The sequence below is a fragment of the Prionailurus bengalensis genome, chromosome F2 (assembly GCF_016509475.1).
Source record: "Prionailurus bengalensis isolate Pbe53 chromosome F2, Fcat_Pben_1.1_paternal_pri, whole genome shotgun sequence".
Taxonomy (NCBI): domain Eukaryota; kingdom Metazoa; phylum Chordata; class Mammalia; order Carnivora; family Felidae; genus Prionailurus; species Prionailurus bengalensis.
In genome coordinates, this window is record NC_057353.1 from 13,894,834 (window position 1) to 13,913,927 (window position 19,094).

The 19,094-nt window shown below is 45.9% G+C and overlaps 1 long non-coding RNA gene across 5 annotated transcripts; it reads right to left on the reverse strand.

Annotated features, from left to right (window-relative positions):
* Positions 1-791: 791 nt before the first annotated feature.
* Positions 792-12,757, reverse strand: LOC122495451. Of its 5 annotated transcripts, none has more exons than XR_006300460.1 (4): positions 11,643-12,757; positions 2,933-3,126; positions 1,499-1,732; positions 792-1,019 (listed from the first exon to the last, which is right to left on the reverse strand). It is a non-coding gene; the product is annotated as an uncharacterized LOC122495451 (long non-coding RNA). The 5 variants fall into 5 exon arrangements; XR_006300458.1 differs by having other exon boundaries at positions 1,499-1,726; positions 11,643-12,756; XR_006300459.1 differs by having other exon boundaries at positions 1,499-1,726; positions 3,013-3,126; positions 11,643-12,752.
* Between the last annotated feature and the right edge of the window lie 6,337 nt (positions 12,758-19,094).

The window sequence follows — 19,094 nt, forward strand, 5'->3', positions numbered from 1 at the left end:
CAGTTTTAACAAGTGAGGGGAACTGCTATACGAGGCTTATCTGAAGCACCAGCACGAACGGATCCTTGCACCTGCCTGCCAAATCTAAGTTTGTAAAAGAGACTCTAACTGGACTCAGTCGTGTGTCCCATGAAGGTGTTTTCAAAACCACATCACCATCTCAAGGCCATCTCCTTGGATGGAGCAGCCTGTGGGAATGGGAAAGGCAAGTGGAACCCACATTCCAACATCAGGGAACAGGGTGAGGAGCCTCCAAGTGCCAGGGACCGGCTCATGGGTCAGCTGGCAGTCACATCTGTTTGGCGACCTTGCTCAGTAGAAATCGGAAAAAGACTATGTGTCCTATTCCCTGAGTTGCAATACCTGAGGCATCTGTGTTCCCTTCTGGCTCAGGGAAGTGGGAGGATGTGAGGCAGGTAGGGGCGGGGGGCAGAAAACAACTACCCCCCTCCCCGAGAGTTCCTGCTCTGTGCAAGCGAGTTGAGAGCTAGGAAGCAAAGCATTCCTCTACTGGATCACACACTAAAGACTGGTAAGCCATGTCTCATAAACCATATTATCCCGCTTCAGGCCACCAGGTTTATTTCCTTACATTAAACCTAGGCCTCTTGTAAACTCTGATTAAGTGCATACACTCCTTGTGTGTATGTGTGGGGTGGGGGGGTGCGGGGGTATAAATTGGAACACTATTAATGTAAATTTGACAATATGTATTTACACTCGAGGTGCACCTATTCTTTGACCCAGCAGTTTCTATAAAGTTGTCCTACATACTTCACATACGTGCAAAGGAAGGTATTCATTGTTTTTACTGAAGCACTTTGGGAGTGAAAAAAAAAAGATAAGAAATGGCCCAAATGCCTATCGGCAGGAGAGAGGCTAAATGCATTATGGGACAGCCATACAACGGGTCATCGTGGAGCCAATGGAAAAGAACGGGGACTCGCGCACTGGAGACTTTCCGAGACGGAGCAAAGGAGAGGGTCGCTTGTGCCAGTATGTGCAGGGTGGCACCACGTCTGAAAAGGGGAAACAGAGAATCATATCAGTCTTTGTCTAAGTGTAGAATGCCTCTGAACGGTTATAAAGAAATCGGTTACCCTGGGGCAGCTGGGTGGCTCAGTTGGTTGAGCGTCTGACTGCGGCTCGGGTCATGACCTCTTGGTTTGTGAGTTCGAGCCCCACATGGAACTCACGGCTGTCGGCACAGAGCCCACTTCAGATCCTCTGTTCCCCTCTCTCTGCCCCTCCCCCACTTGCACTCTCTCACATTCAAACGTAAAATTTTTTTTTTTAATGTTAAAAATTTTTTAAAAATGAATCAGTTACCCTAGTTATCTCAGGGAACGAGGGCTGGGGGGCTGGGTACACTTTTTAGACATTTTAGACTTTCCTTTTATCATGTGTTCAGGAAAATTCAAGTTGAAAGTAAACAAAAGGTTTCGATCTTACGTCCACAGTGCCACAATCTGTGGAGACAAGGGTTACGGCTCCTCACCTGACCTAGAGCACTCAAGGGCAGGAGCATGTCCTTGGAGCCAGTGTGACTGAGGCATCACCTGGGAGAAGATGAGGGGCTGCGGGGTTTACGTTTCCACCATCCCCACGGGCAGAGTCCCTTTCAGGGGCCGACTTAGGAGAATCCAGGTTTTCTTTTTACAAAATAAGGTGGCATTGTCTTTCAAGGGGAATCAGACTCTGTTTTCACACAGTTTCTTCAGCTCGGCTGCAGCTCAAGAAAGTAAACAGCAAAAACAGGTGAACCATAAAATTAGGCCCACATCATTGGGGTGATAACAAAGGCCATTAAATCTATCATTTGGGATCTAAATGTTGGAGTCGGACTTTAATGATACCGTAAAACTCTACCGAAAATAGATTAATCCAGAATAATAATACAGAAAACGGCCTGATGGAAAAGTTTGAAAAATTATTCAAGCTTTCCAACTGATATGGACATTAGCACATCCCCATCCTTAATGACGTAAACAGAAACAGCATTACCGATGCCTCATGCATCAGGGCTCAGCGGATCTGGAGGAAAAAGCAGGTGGCTTATGCAGATCTGAGAGCATTTTGATATTAAACAAACCAGCCACAATTAGGTGGGCTTGGCAAAGGCGTGTCCTGTTTATGCTTAATCGTGAGAAGTAGGCGTTTCGGATGTCTGTCCTCTACACTCTTCAAGAGATCACTCAAATGGTGGCAGGCTGCGGGACGGGAGTCAGGGGATGAGACCCAACTGAGAAGCCAAGATAGCACAGGAGTGGGAGCCCACAGAGGGGCGCAGACAATGCCAGAATGGGCGAGGCTGCTCAGCCCACGCCTGGGGGGGGGGGGGGGAAGACCGCATTTGTACCTCCCGCCCTTGGCGGTGCTGGCTGGGGAAGGGGGTCCTTGCTGGGAAAAACCTAAACCAAAACCAAAACCAAAACCAAACAAGGAAAGCTGCTCATCTACCTTAGAAATGTCACGGCACACGTTGAAGAAAGGAGCCTGGGGACAAGGCAGAGAGAAGGAGGGAGAAGAGCCTGGAGAGGCCGAAAGGCAAGAAGGTAGGTGACTCCTTCCTTTCAGAATGGGCGATGTCGCGAGTGTGGTAGGAAATCTTGGTGAACTTGTGACAAGGCAATCGCCCCCTCCTCCACAGCCCCATGAGAAAGGAAGAGGAAAACCTCAGCTAAAGACCTGTATTACTTTGCAGTGCTTTTTAGAGTCAGATTTGCAGGTTTTCGCCTGTGAGTGGCACCGTGCTGACGAGTATTTTTGACTTGGAAGCAAGAAAACTTCACATTTGGGGGATTGAATTCTCGCACATCGTGGATGCGAGACACACGGAGGAGGCAGGGAGTGAGGAAGGGCAGGGCCCGTGGAAATGGTGGGGGCCAGATCCCTGAGACCCAGGACGCCAGTGCAGAAGATTGGCTCTTACTCTGAGTGAGTTAGGAAGAAGCTGCAGAGTCCTGAGCAGAGAGTAATAATAGAAGGGGACCTGGGTTTCTAAAGAATCACCATGGCAGTGTAGGCAACAGGTGGCTGGACTTCACGGTCACCAGTCAGATGAGTTAGTTGGTAGATGTCTTCATGGCAGAAGGATCAAGTCGTCACCGGTGGACCAATCTTCTACTGTGCAAAGGGGGAAAACCAGACATTAAGTCCTTCCTGGAGTGATGCAGGACCCAGTAATCATCAAGTATGAAAATATAGAATTTCTGGGGGCGCCTGGGTGGCTCAGTCGGTTAAGCGGCCGACTTCGGCTCAGGTCATGATCTCGCGGTCCGTGAGTTCGAGCCCCGCGTCGGGCTCTGTGCTGACGGCTCAGAGCCTGGAGCCTGTTTCAGATTCTGTGTCTTCCTCTCTCTCTGCCCCTCCCCTGTTCATGCTCTGTCTCTCTCTGTCTCAAAAATAAATAAACGTTTAAAAAAAAAAAAAAGAAAATATAGAATTTCTGTCCAAAAACTGAATTTTCCTCCAATCAAGTGTTCAGAGCTAATGTCTACTTTGCAGGAAATGTAGGTGGCGAAAAGACAAAATCAGAAAGGGGGCAGTCTGTGGGACAGGTGGTCCAGGTTGTCCAAAAACGGTGATGGGATTTTTTAAATTAAAAGGATGGGGGACTGGTTCAGGAAGGTTTTCTGCCTCCAGCCCTGGTTCGCACTCCGCGTTGACAGCGCCTTCTGGAATCCACCTCCCCTGAGCTGCCCTCCCCTCCCCACACTTTCTTTATTCCTTGCCCCGGATTCCTATTCTGCTCAATGCATTTTCTATTTCTAGTTGTTTTCCTTCTGTGTCATGCTGTGAATTTATAGAAGAGATTATTCGCTAGACATTTCTGAGGATCTCAATTCTCATTTTCCACCACTGTTGCTCTACAACCGTCTACTGCTGGTAGGGGTTTAGACAATAGGTCTGAATTCTAAATATGTCTGAACGTGTCTAAATTTTATTTGAATGTGTTTGTCCTCTGAGGGGAGATTTGTGGAGATTTTCCGTCCTCTAGTTTTCTCAAAAGTGGTTTCCATGGGTAATTTTTCCATTCACTATGCTGATTGATCTATGATTAGCCACCTTGATCTGCCATAACAAAATACCATAGACTGGGTTGTTTAAACAGCAGAACAGAAATCTATTTTCTCACAGCGCTGGAGTCCAGAATCTGAGATCAGGGTGTCAGGATGCTTAGATTCTGGTGAGAGCTCTCTTCCTGGCTTGCAGACACTGCTTCTTGCTGTGTGCTCTCAGGGCAGAGAGAAAGAGAACAAGCTCTCTGATATCTCTTCTTTTTTAAAAAAAAATTTAATGTTTATTTATTTTTAACAGAGAGAGAGAGAGAGACACACAGCATGAGTCAGGGAGGGGCAGAGAGAGAGGGAGACACAGAATCTGAAGCAGGCTCCAGGCTCCGAGCTGTCAGCACAGAGCCCGATGCGGGGCTCGAACTCATGGACTGCGAGATCATGGCCTGAGCTGAGGTCAGAAGCTCAATCGACTGAACCACCCAGGTGCCCCTCTGATATCTCTTCTATAAAGGTATCAGTTCCATCATGAAGGCCCTACTCTCATGACCTCATCTAAATCTAATTATTTCCCAAAGCTTCCTTTCCAAATGCCACTACATTGGAGGGTGAGGGGTTCAATAGATGAATTTTGAGTGGCCACAATTCAGTCCTAGCTGTCTATTTGATTTTCAGGGAGAAAGGTGTTTAAAAAACGACCCTCGATCATGATCCCAGCCCCTGAAATATGATAGAATTGTCTGCTGTGCTGTGTGTGGGATACAAGAGAAAAAGAAAATCAAGGATGAATCTACGGTGTTGAGTCTGAGCAACACGAAGGATGGAGTTTCCGTTTACTGAGGTGGAAGGGATACCAGGATTTCAGTTCTACGTGTTAAGTTTAGGACGCTTATGAGGCATCCGAGTACAGATGTAAAATAAGCAGACAGACCGGAGCCTCGAGTTCAGGAAAGATCCAGGCCAGGATATAAATTTTAAAGTAGCCATGCTCTGTTTGGAGCCATGAGATGAGAGAATACCAAGCAGGTCAACACAGAGAGAGGAGAGAAGTCCGAGGACTGGCCTCGGGGCAATCCAATGCCTAAGAGTCAGAGAGGTGAGGATAAATCCACTCAGATGAAGAAGCAGTTGCTAATGAGGTCAGAAGGGAATCAGAAGAGCATGTCTTCCAAGCAAAGCCAGTGTTTCCCTAAAGAAAGAGGGATAATCTAGCTCCAGGGCTCAGGCACTGGTCACATCCCTGAATATGGAAAACTTAAGTTGAGCCCACAAGATGTGTTTCTTATTCCTCTTAGACTTCACATGCTCCAATGTCTTCATTCAAGAACCGTTTACAGTCCAGGCTTTGAGTCAGGCAAAGGGCCACAAAGTCAATAACTCTGGTCTCTGTTCCTCAGGAGCTGGCTCACATTTCAGTGCAGGAAAAAGGCAATAAATTAATAACCTCCACCGAAGGCCAGAAACCCTGCAAAAGTCAAGGTCTTTATAGAACCCAGTGTGGCTAAGGGTCAAGGTAGATCAAGTGCCCTTACAGACAGTGTGTGGCGAAATCGAGGAGTTGGGCTCTAAACCATCCTAGGTCCAACTGCGTGGCTTTGGGCAGGTTACAATCTCTGAGCATCTGCTTCCTCATTTGCACAATGTGCATAATAGCAATAATCATAATTTGTGCTACAGGATGGATGTGCTCATGAAATGGATGTTTATCAACTGCCCAGTACAGGGACTATGCAGGTGCTCAGCAAATGTCAATCCCCTCCCCACGTTTTTGCCCTTGTACATCTGAGCTCTTCAAGCACAAATAGGAGGTGAGTGTTTTCAGGTTGGAAAGGAAAATTAAGATAATAGGAGCCCAATTGCAAGTTAAAGGTCATACCTTTGGAATGAGTTGAAGATTTAGGGTTAGGAGAAAGCATCCACAAAATAACTCGCCTACAGTCTTCACAAATTCAAGGTCATGAAAGACAAAGACCGAGGAATAGATTCAAGGACACTAAGAAGACATAAATACCCGGTGTGATTTCGGATTGGATTCTGGATCGCGCCCCCCCCCCCCACATTTCTTTATTTGCTATAGACAACAATAACAAGACAATTGGCAACATTTTCGTCAGTTGTGTTGATGTTGATAATTATACAGTATTATGTAAGAGAATGTCCTTGTTATTAGGAAATATATATTGAAGAATTTAAGGGTAAAAGACGGCACATCTGCAAATTTAATCTCATGTGGTTCTAAAAAAGAATGTGTGTGCACACATACATACATGCACATACACTCATGCAGAGCAGAGAAAGAGAATGATGATGCGAATGTGTAAAACGTCAACGGTTGGGTAATCTCGGTGAAGGATATATGGAAATTCTTTGTATACTAATTGCAATTTTCCTGGAAGACTGAAATTACTTCAAAATATTTTTTTTTTAAAAAAGAAAGCTTCTACTATGAAAGGCAAAGCAAATGACTTTTTATGTCATACCGATTCAGGAAATCCTACCCAGGAAAAAAAATCAAAATTGGCAGCCAAGCTCTGGAGTGGAAACATTAACATGGCCCCCGCCAGAGACCTGGCAAGGTTCAAAGAATTCTGGAGGCCCCAATTAGAAGTAACGGGAACTGAACTAGTAGTATCTCAACACAGGTTCATTAGTACAGCAACGGTCCTTTCTTAACATAGAGTTCAACGCAAGGGCACCGCTTGTGTGGTTTCCGAGAGGCCCTGAAGCCACCACATCCTTTGTCAGAACTTTCTGTTTGAGAGCAAAGAAAAGGTAAGAGCTTAATTGTAGTACCAGACCAGCAACAATCCACACACATCTGATTCTACCTGTCAATCGCTGGTTTGGGAGAATGCCTTCCAGAAAATTACTGTGGTTGCGCTACCACTTTTCAGAATGCTTTTATTCATGTAAAGTAGAAGTCTGTAAACCTTACCCAAGCTATTTTAATTGCAACTTTTCAAAATCTAAATGATTCAGCCCTCCTTAATTTAACCTGTATACTCAATTCTTTGTTTCTGGGAAAGAATCATTACATAGGATATGGCAAGTGCATATGTATGTACAAAAGGAAAATGTGAATTAATCATCCTACTGTATTTATTATATTACATTATGTATAAAATACAATTACATATATTTATGTATAAACATATTATATAACAAATAAATATGATAAGCCCCTGGGAATCAGTTAAAGAGTTGTCAGAATTAATAAGAACAGGTACAAAATTCACACACAAAAACCAGTGGAATGCCTGTACTCCCAATTCCCCAACACACCCCCGATAAAAAAAAAAAAAACTGTTAAAAAATTTAAAAGACATCCTCTTCTGATGAGTTCAAGGGATGCATGTTTAAAACTTTCCATTTAAGAAGGTGAACTAATAAATTCCATTGAAAAGTAGTAATAGACAACAAATAACTAAGAAAAATCCTAATGAGAAATGTATATGAAACTACTTAACTGAATTCAGAGATATAAAAGATACATCAGGGGCGCCTGGGTGGCTCAGTCGGTTGGGCGTCCGACTTGACTGCATCATGATCTCGCTGTCCATGAGTTCGAGCCCCGCATCGGGCTCTGTGCTGACAGCTCAGAGCCCGGAGCCTGCTTTGGATTCTGTGTCTCCCTCTCTCTCTACCCCTCCCCCGCTCATGCTCTGCCTCTCACTCTCAAAAATGAGTAAATGTTAAAAAAAAAATTTTTTTAAAAGATACATTATATGCTGCTGTATGGAAAAAGCTAAACATAAAGATGCCAGCTGTTCTCAAATTAATTTGTAGGCTTATTGTGTTCTCTATAAAACCTTTGTTGAGGTGTGGGAGGGTTCTGAGGACTCAACAAAATAATCTAATTAATCTTAACATATAAATAGGAAAAGATACCATGTACACCTGAAACCAATATTATACTGTATGTTAAACTAACTGGAATTTAAGTCGAAAACTTGGGGAAAAAATGATATCAAAACAAATTCTTTATAAGAAGGCCAGTAAGAGAGAATTGGCCTTACACTGAAATGTCTTACAAAGACCTTATAATTAAACTAATGGTACTGGTATAAGAATAAGCAGAAATTAAGGAAACAAAATAGTACAAAACGGATCACGGTGTTTACAAAATGTAGTATATTTTATAGACAGTATTGTAAACAAGGAGAAAGAGATGATTATTTGATAATGATGCTAGAAAAACCATGTGTGGGATTTCTAGACTTAAAGAAAAAGGTTAACAAACATTTAAAGAAAACTATCTAGGTCTGGACCATAAGAGTCTCCTGAATTTCCCTTCTCCCATGAAGACACCGAATAACAACTCCACATAGAACAGTTCCCTCAGAGAAATCCAGAGACCAGCAGAGTGGCTCCTATACATCGGGACACTGCGAAAGTACCCACATCAAAGCGACCAGGAGGGGCGCCTGGGTGGCTCAGTCAGCTGAGCACTGGACTCTTGATTTCGGCTCAGATCATGATCTCACGGCTCGTGAGTTCGAGTTCTGCGTCCGCCTCTGCACTGACAGCGTGGAGCCTCCTTGGATTCTCTCTCTCTCCCTCTCTCTCTCTCTCTCTCTCTCCCTCTCTCTCTGCCCCTCCCCCGCTCACACTCTTGCTCAAAATAAATACATAAATAAACATTAAAAATATATAAACAAACGAAGTGAGTAGGAAAGGCTGAGACCACTCCTGCCATAAACCCTACCACTGGCACACGACGATGGTGCTGGGAGGGAACAACGCCTCTCCCAGCCTCTCCCCGAGGACCCAGAGGTTTAGACAGCACATCCAGTGCCCCAGCTCCTAGGGCCGGCTCCCAGGGATGGGCCCCCAGATCGCCTAGCTCTGAAAACCAGCGGGGCTTGCACTCACAGTCCTGCAAGATGACAGCAAACAGAAGCAGTTACTAGTCAGACGTGCACTCACCTCAGCTGATCCACAGGGCTCGGTGTGGAGGGGGCATGCGGACATGCAAACTGTCCAGTCTCTCCCTGGAAGGAATTTGACTGCACACTTTACAAGCTGCTGCTTGAGGACCCTGCCTCCAGTTAGCACCCATCTATGTGCCAAACGCGGATCCGTCCCAGACCCCGAAAGGGCCGGTGGGCACATCCCCCACCTCCCCTCTGGTTCACTCCAGCAGTGAAACCAAAGTGCCAGGTATCTCTCAGGAAGGAGTTGGTCCACACAGCTAGTGCCTCAACATTTACAGCCATCAGCTGAGGGATGGGCCCCTAAATCGCCTACTTCTCCTAACCAACAGGGCTTGCATTCATTCACTAGTCCCAAAGGGCTATTAGCCAAACAAAGAAGCGGTTTTTCAACAGGCGTAGGAGCATGTCCCATGACTCTATGCTTGGGCTTAACACAGAGGAAGCAAGGGAAAATGCCCACCTCCCAGTTCCTCCCTGGGAAGGACTTAACTACATACATTCCCAGCTGCTGTCTGAGCGTCCGTTACGAAACAGCCTGCGTCTACTTGGGAACTACAGGCCTCCCCTTTGGTACACGGACAGTCTTGGCACACCCTCACCTTCTGGGAGCCGCTAAGAGAAAGGCTTGAGAGTAGACCAGGAGCTCAGACCAGGCTGATCGACTTCCAGAAGCCATCCCAGTAGCCAGGGAGAGGTGTTGCTTAACCCTGGTAACACTGTGTGTTGGATACCACTGGACCTTGGGAAGACGTGGATTTAAAAAGTAGGGCTGATGTCCATTCCCTGATGTGTCGGCGGGGGGGGGGGGGGGGGGGGCCCTTTCGGTGACTGTTGCTTGGCTGCCTCAGGCACTAACCAGCAGCCAGAGTTTCTATTTCATCAGAGGAAGTGAGGAGATTGTCAGCACAAAAAGCAGAGTCCTTGCTAAAGAGGCATGCCCTTCCACTTTTACCTTGCATTGATGGCGGCCGGCAAGCCAGCCATATAGCAACCTGATCGAATGCAGATTGCCGTTGGTCCCAATCTGACAAACTCTGTTGGGCCTTGGGTCTATGAATAAGGAGTAGTAGACAGATCTGACTCTCAAACAGTGGCTCCAAAATCCAAGCACGAACTGAGGGCTGAGATCAGATGTCAGGAGACTTGTGGTCCATGGATGCTTCAGCTTTCGCTGATCATCAAAGGGACAGGGATTGGGGGATCGTGCGCTCCAGAGTAGAACGTCTACGATTTTTGCCAAGATGCCATCTGAGTCTCAGAACCATAAGCGAAGGAAGGGAAGTAGGAAGGCAAATCTAAGTAAGAACTTCCTAGGGGCATTCAGAGATGGATGAGCCACACGATCACCGGGCCTCGGCACAGAAGGCACAGGTGGTATACCAACCACATTTTCTAGCTTCTAAATTGATGCTTGACATTCGGGCTTTCCTGACCGGGGAAAGACCGCCCCTGTCAGCACTAGCTAATTCCTAGAGGCAACAGCCCCTACTCACCACCCACACGCTTTAGTAGTGCCTTACTCTTTGGGACAATATCCCCCATCCTAATCACCCCAGGGCCAGCCATTACACAACAGAGGTAGCCCCTACCCACTGAGCCTGCTGAAATTGTGTGAACCAGCCCAGTGCTAAACCTGCTTAGCCTTCTTACCCTGCCTTGCACACTCCTACCAACAAAAGCTGCGATAAAGCCACTTGCCCACAGTTCCCTTACTCTCTCTGCCTGTGGCCAATACCGGTGCATCCCTGGGTGGCCCTGCATGGCATGACATCCCCCTTCCTCTTAGAAACTACAAGTAAGAAACTATCTTTTCAATGGCAATTGTCTTCTGATCTGCAGACCTCACTGACCCTGCATAAAAAATAAACTCTAGGGGCACCTGGGTGGCTCAGTCAGTCAAGCGTCCGACTTCGGCTCGGGTTGTGATCTCGCGATTTGTGAGCTCGAGTCCTGTGTCGGGCTCTGTGCTGACAGCTCAGAGCCTGGAGCCTGCTTTTGATTCTGTGTCTCCCTCTCTCTCTGCCCCTCCCCTGCTCACGCTCTGTCTCTCTCTCAAAAACGAATAAACTTAAATTTTTTTTTCATTTTAAAATAAACTCTACATTTTAAAACAGTGGCTGATGGATAGACTGTCAGTCTTGAGGCTAACAAATTTTAATAGCTATATCTCAATGTTTTGAAAAGGCCACAGTGTCTAAGTGGCCCACACTTGGACATAGACAAACTCACAAATGCAGAATTGAATTGATCCCCTCCCAATGCATCCGGTGCCTCGTGGGCTTGCTCTGGGAGGATCTGTATCTTGGGCAGAGCACAGGGGTATTAATCCACTCCCTGCACAGACCCCAGGACTGCCAGCTGCACGTGGAATTAGAAGCTACCTAAAATGGTTATTTTAAGTGACTAAGGTGGGGAGGGGGCCAGTCATTATACAGCAAAAGCTAACGGAAATACTGCCCGGCGCCCATGAGATTAGCACTCCCTCGACCTGCAAGTGGTGAGTTCCACCCAGACCTGCACCCCTTTCCTGCACCAGAGAACTGGGTGAGCCTGATGGCGACCACAGATGTGGCAGCAGTGGTGTCCAGCCCTAGGAAGCCACTGCATCATCAGGCCACTGCAGTGCACCCCATCCTGAGAATGATTATGAGTGCTGGCCCATTGAAAAGGGAAGCAAGGATCTTTGACTCACCGTTACAGGTACGCGGGACTCGGAGGAAGCCTAGTCCATCAACCTTCCTTCTCTAGACACATAGGGAAGGACTAAAAGACAGGCATCACTGTATTGCTATTTTAAGTCCATTGGACATCACAGCCTATACACAAGATCAAAATGAGGCCACTTCCCCCTGAATTTAACACACCTGGTGGGTACCAGGCAGGGCAGTCTTCACCGCGCATGGGCACATTCTGCTCGGGTTCAATGATCACCCGCAGTAGACACACACAGGCCAACGCTTGGGTGGGAGCCTGAGCTTATACATCACTCAGTGAATCACAAAGCCAGGCAGACCACGCCTACAACTCACACACACAAGGGGACTGGGCAAGGAGAGGAAAACACCCTGAATATCAAACCCTCTTTGGGGGAGAGACCAGAGCGAAGCCAGAAGAGATGAAGTATAAAGGGCAGAGTGGCTGATGACCCAGAGGAATTCTTACATAGGAGGCCTGGAGGGCAGCCTGCAACCTGGGCAACGGGGGAAAAGTGGTTAAAGTATCAGCCTGTGCTGGCTTTAAAGTCCCCATCCTGCATGCCCCACGTAGGCAAACACCGCCAGCTTTTACCAATGGGATACCTCACAGTCCGTCAAATAAGTCTTGACATCGTGTCTTGGAGACAAGGCATGCCCCAACCAGAACGTTGTAAAGGACAATCCCCCCCCCCCACCGGAGCTGGGACACTTATCCGGGACTCTCCTGGCTGTAGCGGCCTGTTCACACCACAGGCACTCTTCACTTCGGTCCCTGACTCCAGGTTCCATGTTCCAGCGACTCCATCACTCTTGGCCTTGTCCTCTTTGCTCTTGCACTCTCTGATTCCCCCTGTATACTTGGCCTGCATCCACCTCGCTGCTGCCCCCACTTTGGACCACATTAAATCGGATTCCTGCCCTGTCTGAACCCTCGACCCACCTGCCGCACTGGCCAATCCTCGCCACCGAGGCTGGGTCCTGGCTGGGCCTCCCAGTCCTCCCAAAGGACAAGGACCCAGCCAGCTAGGATGGCCACATACGTAGCAACACAGAAACATGTTTTTGATCCAGTTAACTAAATGCAGGACACAAATTATATCTGCAAATACATGACAAGGCACTAAGGAGAAATAACAGAATTTTTAATTCAATTTTTTTCTCTTATCATGGTTACATTATTATTGTTGTTCTAAACTCTATTCTTTTTTTTTTTAATTTTTTTAATGTTTTATTTATTTTTGAGACAGAGAGAGAGACAGAGCATGAACGGGGGAGGGTCAGAGAGAGAGGGAAACACAGAATCTGAAGAAGGCTCCAGGCTCTGAGCTGTTAGCACAGAGCCCGACGCGGGGCTCAAACCCACAGACCGTGAGATCATGACCTGAGCCGAAGTCGGATGCTTAACCGACTGAGCCACCCAGGCGCCCCTAAACTCCATTCTTAGTTCAAACTTTGTTTTATGTGCCTTGTCCCCTCAACAATGGAGCCAATCATTATTGTTAATTACACCAAAAGATTTGCCTATATTATTTAGTAGCTCCTTGTCTCAGGATCAAGACTAGTAAAGAGGAACCAACTCATTTAGATCCTTCTGACTAGAGAAGAAAAAAATGTAAATGCTCATCTTCACTTCAAGTTATTTGATACAATTTAAAGAGAAAGGACAGTGTTTACTATTGGCAAAGTAAAGTTACTATTCTAATTGCACAAATTGAAAAGTTTTATTTTCTTAATCGATTGAGCCACCCAGGCACCCCTGAAAAGTTTTATTTTCTTATTTAACTTTATAAAAAGTGGATGAAATATATATTTTTTAACTATCAAAGAATATAAAAGAAAAAAGAAGGTATTCACTGTGGGTTTAAAATCTTGAAAGACAATTACATGGGATATGAAGTGCTCAGAGTACGGGTAGAAATTTTCATGACTAAGAGAGTATATGATTTGCCCAAGATTACATGAATGACAAGAGATGGGACCAGACCCCTGGTCTCTGACTACCAGTAGACTTTCCACTCTCATCCAGCTAGGAAACTGGATGGAAGATGTGACATATAAGCCAGAGGAGAAGAAATTTTGATTTTTACTTTTTAAAAATATTTTTTCATGTTTACTTGAGAGACAGAGAGAGAGAGAGAGAGTGAGAGAGATAGAGGGAGGGAGTGCATGACCATAAGAGGGCAGAGAGAGAGGGAAAGAGATAATCCCAAGCAGGCCTGTCAGTGCAGAGCCCGATGCAGGGCTCGATCCCATGAACCATGAGACCGTGACCTGAGCTGAAATCAAGAGTCTGCCACTTCACCAACTGAGTCACCCAGTCTCCCCAGAAATTATGATTTTTAATTTGTTCAGTGTGGCCCAGGGATAATGTCGCTGACCTAAAATAAATATCGGTTGGGTTTCGTTAATGGAAATATGGAGTCTACCCATTGCCCACCATGATTATCTACTCTCCCGTTCTGAGAATCTCTGATTCTCTCAAACTTTTGAGCTTCTCCCCGAAAAATTACCAGGATGAATTAACTTGGATGCAAAAGATGTTAAAGTGGTATTGTAAGTTTCTATTTTTTTTTCAATGTTTATTATTTATTTTTGGGACAGAGAGAGACAGAGCATGAACGGAGAAGGGGCAGAGAGAGAGGGAGACACAGAATTGGAAACAGGCTCCAGGCTCCGAGCCATCAGCCCAGAGCCTGACGCGGGGCTCGAACTCACGGACCGCGAGATCGTGACCTGGCTGAAGTCGGACGCTCAACCGACTGCGCCATCCAGGCGCCCCAAAAGTGGTATTGTAAGTTTCTAAAGACAATCTATATGATGAAACAGAATGACTGTAAATTAGGTTTATGAGAAATTATACTAAGTGTTAGAGAATTAGAAGCCTAAAAACAGGCTATATTTATGCAAAAAGGAACAGCTTCAGTAGAAAAACTAGTGATTCAGAACTTTTCCTTAATTCCAAAAGGGAAATAATGACAACATTTAGAGTACACTTAGTTGAGACACTTTAATCTATAGGGGAAAAAAATCCAATGTCAATGTTTGTTTAAAGTGCTTCTCTTGCATGTACATTGCTTACAGTAGATGTTCAAGGAATACTTCTTAATTGATATTGTGTCTTCCCCGCAGGTGTCCCCAGAAGCATCTTTCATTATATGAAGCTCTGGTTCTTTACCCATCCAGAGGAAAACCCCGCTAGCCTAAAAGTTGCTCAGTTAGGTAGATTGGGGACTGGGAATTTTGTATATAGACCACAAATTTATGTACATGAGACTTCCTGACCCTTAATAGATACTTAAAATTGTTTGTTTCCCTTCTTTTTACCAGGTCTTTCAGGGCATTCTCTTAGGTCAGAGTAGAAAATACCTAGTATTAGGTATAAATCTATGTTTACACAGCCATTAGGTTTTTTTTTTTAAATGAGATATAATTGACATACGATATATTAGTTTCATATATTAGTTTCAAGGGCACAACATATTGATTCAATAAACCATTAGTATTTAAATAAATACAACAACTGTGTTATTAAATGTTCTTTAGGTTCCCGGCAGCCTCCTAAAATCTACTATTCTAAATGGCTGGATGTAAACACAGTTGGTTAAACCTTAGGTTAGCTGGTTCTCTTCTGACATCTAGTGTTTCTGACTCATTACTGCAAAATACCTCAGTTCATTTGAAACTGCTATTGGAAGAAAAATGTTACATAGAATAAAAACTTTATTCATTTTCTTTTTTCAAGTTTATTTATTTTGTGAGAGAGAGAGCAAGTGAGCAGGGGTGGGGCTGAGAGGGAGAGTGAGAATCCCAAGCAGGCTCTGCACTGTCAGCACAGAGCTCGATGCGGGGCTCGAACTCATGAACCATGAGATCATGACCTGAACTGAAATCAAGAGCCAGACGCTTAACCAACTGAGCCACCCAAGTGCTCCCTTATTCATTTTAGAAAGAAATTTGTTAAATGGAGTAAAACTGCAAAATAAATAGTAACACAGCTTCTGTTTTGTTTTTTTTTTAATGTTTATGTATTTATTTTTGAGAGAGACAAGAGATAGAAAACGTGAGCAGGGAAGGGGAAGAGAAAAAGGGGGAGAGAGAATCTCAAGCAGACTATCTGCTGTCAGCACAGAGCCTGACACAGGGCTTGAACTTAAGGACCGTGAGATCATGACCTGAGCCGAACTCAAGAGTCAGCTGCTTAACCGACTGAGCCACAGGCGGCCCACAAAGCTTCTGTTTATTTCTAAGAGGCAAAAGACTCTTCTCTTAGCTCTTCCCATAAGAGAAAAGTGCTGCATTTTCTTGCTAGTCTGACAGGTAGGACAGAAAGACCCAGCACGTGCGTGGGCTGTTCTCTTACTGAAGAGGACGCAGGGGGAATGAGAGAGGCGGCCCTTACCGCGGGCCTGTCACATGCTGGGTGCTGGGCTTGAACGCTTCACTGTGAGCTATCACTGTGTTTTGTTTTGTTTTTTTAATTTTTTTTTTTTAACGTTTATTTATTTTTGAGACAGGGAGAGACAGCATGAACAGGGGAGGGGCAGAGAGAGAGGGAGACACAGGATCTGAAACAGGCTCCAGGCTCTGAGCGGTCAGCACAGAGCCCGACGCGGGGCTCGAACTCACGGACCGCGAGATCATGACCTGAGCCGAAGTCGGATGCTTAACCGACTGAGCCACCCAGGCGCCCCATATCACTGTGCTTTTAGAAGCCACAGGACCGTCCTAACCACAGAAACTCAGCCTGACAGGGTACTGAGGATTTTCGTACTCTGCCGTGTGGAAATGGAGACAGCCAACAGCCAACGTGCCTTCATAAAACATCTCGTGTCAGGCCACATGTCACATAAACTTGTGGGCACTCAAAGACATCTGGCTGAATGGAAATGAGTGTTGGCCTGTTCTTTTGAGTCCAACATCCCCATTCCATCTGGGCTGTTTCACGTAGGTGAGAGGTTGGGAAATGCTGGAGGTAATGACCTGTCAGTTCCCCCAAAGCCCTTAGACGCTGACGGCTGTCGGCTGGAGAAGGATCCACTTTAGCGGTCTCTTACACACAGAAAGCAAGCCACACTTACCCGATCCTTCCTCCTTTTGTTCTTTCTTCCTTTTTCTTCTAACCTGCATGTTCCCCCACTCACACTTGGTCTTTCAGCCTCTGTTTCTTTCCCCCAACAGAGAAGTTTTGACACTCAGTGTGGCCCACTGACCTGCTAATGCTTCTTTAGTGTTTACTTCTTTAAGCTGTTGTCACTGAGCTGCTACTGAGCCAGGCAGCATCACCTTTGGGCCCAGGCAACTGGAGCCCCTGCTCCAGACCTTGCCCATCAGGGCCCCCACTTTGGACAACCTCCTCAAAGTTGTCCAGGCCCCTTTCTAGTGCCTGGAACTGGTCAGGGTGAAGTGCTATCTGGGCTAGGTACCCCATACCTGGACCCGGTCCTGTGTGGGTCTGGGTCACCGGAAGTACTACCTCAACATTTCATAAGTGCCCCACAGTGGTGACAAGCCAGCCATAGCAGAGCTACACGGTTAGGGCACTTTGAGCCCAGCCAGACCCGCCTGGGCCTGTACTCCCAGTTCTCCCCTTCAGGAAATGAGCGAAACCCCACTCATTCAAGGCAACGAGGTGCCCTGAGCAGCTTTCAGATTCATTCCTGTGCAATTGTCCAGGTCCTGTGGCCAGACTTCAGTTCCAGGAGGGCCGCCTGGCAAGCACAATATTCCTTTCACAGGATTGCACGAGATTGGATGGCCAGAATGGTGTTGACATGTTGATTTTAAGTGATTCTCATCATGGGCACAGGACAAGTTCAGGTGTGTGGTTATCGGAGATCTATTGATCCTTGGGCTTGAACCACGTGTTCGGGCCTGTGTATTGGCCCTTACACATCCGTCTTCCAACTACAGTGTCACCTCTAGTTTACAGAATGCAAAGGCAGTGGGTGGCAACACCCATCTCTTAGCTTCCATGTCTCTGGCCACTGGAACCCAAGATGGCCAGTCCACTCTTCCCAGGAGCTCCACATGATGGATCAGGCAGCCCTCTGGGGCAGCAATCTCTCTCCCCCTAGGGCTTTCCTATCATCAACAGGCATTTCTAATCTGTCCTGTCTTGCCTCCACTGATGTAGCAATGTCAGGCTGCCTTGGGTCAGTCTTACGTCAAGCTAGACAAGAAACAGACATTCCTTGCCTGGATGGGACCGCTCTTCTCACTTGCCCTTGGGCCTCTTGACAAGCCTCTGGCAGGCAGTAGTATGTGAAAGGCAGGGATATTGTCAACTCTGAAAGTGATCCCATCCTTGGAATACAGTGAGTCTAGCATAAAAAAAAAAAAAAAAAAAAACATGGAAAAATGGAAAACTGAATTTAAGTAAAAAAATAATGGTTTACGTTTTCTTATATGTGTGCTCATCATCAACGAAGCACAGTGAGAACCTTTGGGAGCAATTAGTAACATTCACAGCGGAAGGAGGGATGATACAGCATGAGGAATGACACGGTCAGGATTTAGCATGATTAGGGAACTTCAGAGACAAGGAGATTTCTATTTCAATACAAATGGGCTGGAAAGAACCCTGGCAGGATAACAGTCGCCACCTTTTTCTAGTGGTGAGAGACATGGAATTAGCTAGAAATGGCACATTTGACAAGACTTACCAGAATCTTTTTGCTCACGGATAGAAACTAAATCTGCCACACTTCTCCTAAAATCCTGTGAGCTGACTAAATGTGTTATTCCCTCTCAACCCCTATATTCTGTTTGGATGTATTGCTCAAAGCTTACGGTTTACCTCAGTATCTTCAGATTATTGTCCTTATCTTTCTGAACCTAAAGACATTCATAAGCTCCTACAACACCTTGCCCAATCACTCTGTTTCCCATGTTTCTACTCCAGCACCAGCTCTGAAGGACTAAGGAGAACAGAGGCATAGACGCGGTCTGTCAAAAACAGTTCAGAATGTCCTGTCTTCTATTTTTGTTGTCCTCTAGGAATTCCGAAATTTCAGAGTTGGCGAGGGTGTACAGGACTGAGGGATGGAAGAGGGAAGTACAGATTGAGAAATAGATTAAAATGTACCCCCAAAAAATGTTGGGCAGCTTTCAAATTATTTTCCATGGAAACAAAGTTTACTCACCAATAGTCACAAGTATTTACTGATGGCGTAGTGTGTTAGACACTGTGAGAGAGAAAAAGTTCAAGACACAGGCTCAACTTTCAGGAGGTGTGCAGTGTAACTGTGGAGCTGAAAAGACAGAAGACGAAATATATGTATACACACACACTCACACCACACCCTCTCACATACACACTCTCTCACACACTAATACTTCCGAAACTCAAACAATGATTCCCAGTGAACTAGAGCTAAGATTTAAGAAGGGTCTTCGCAAGGATGGGGTGGATGGTTGGGGGGGGGGGGGGGGGGCGGTACTTATTTCTA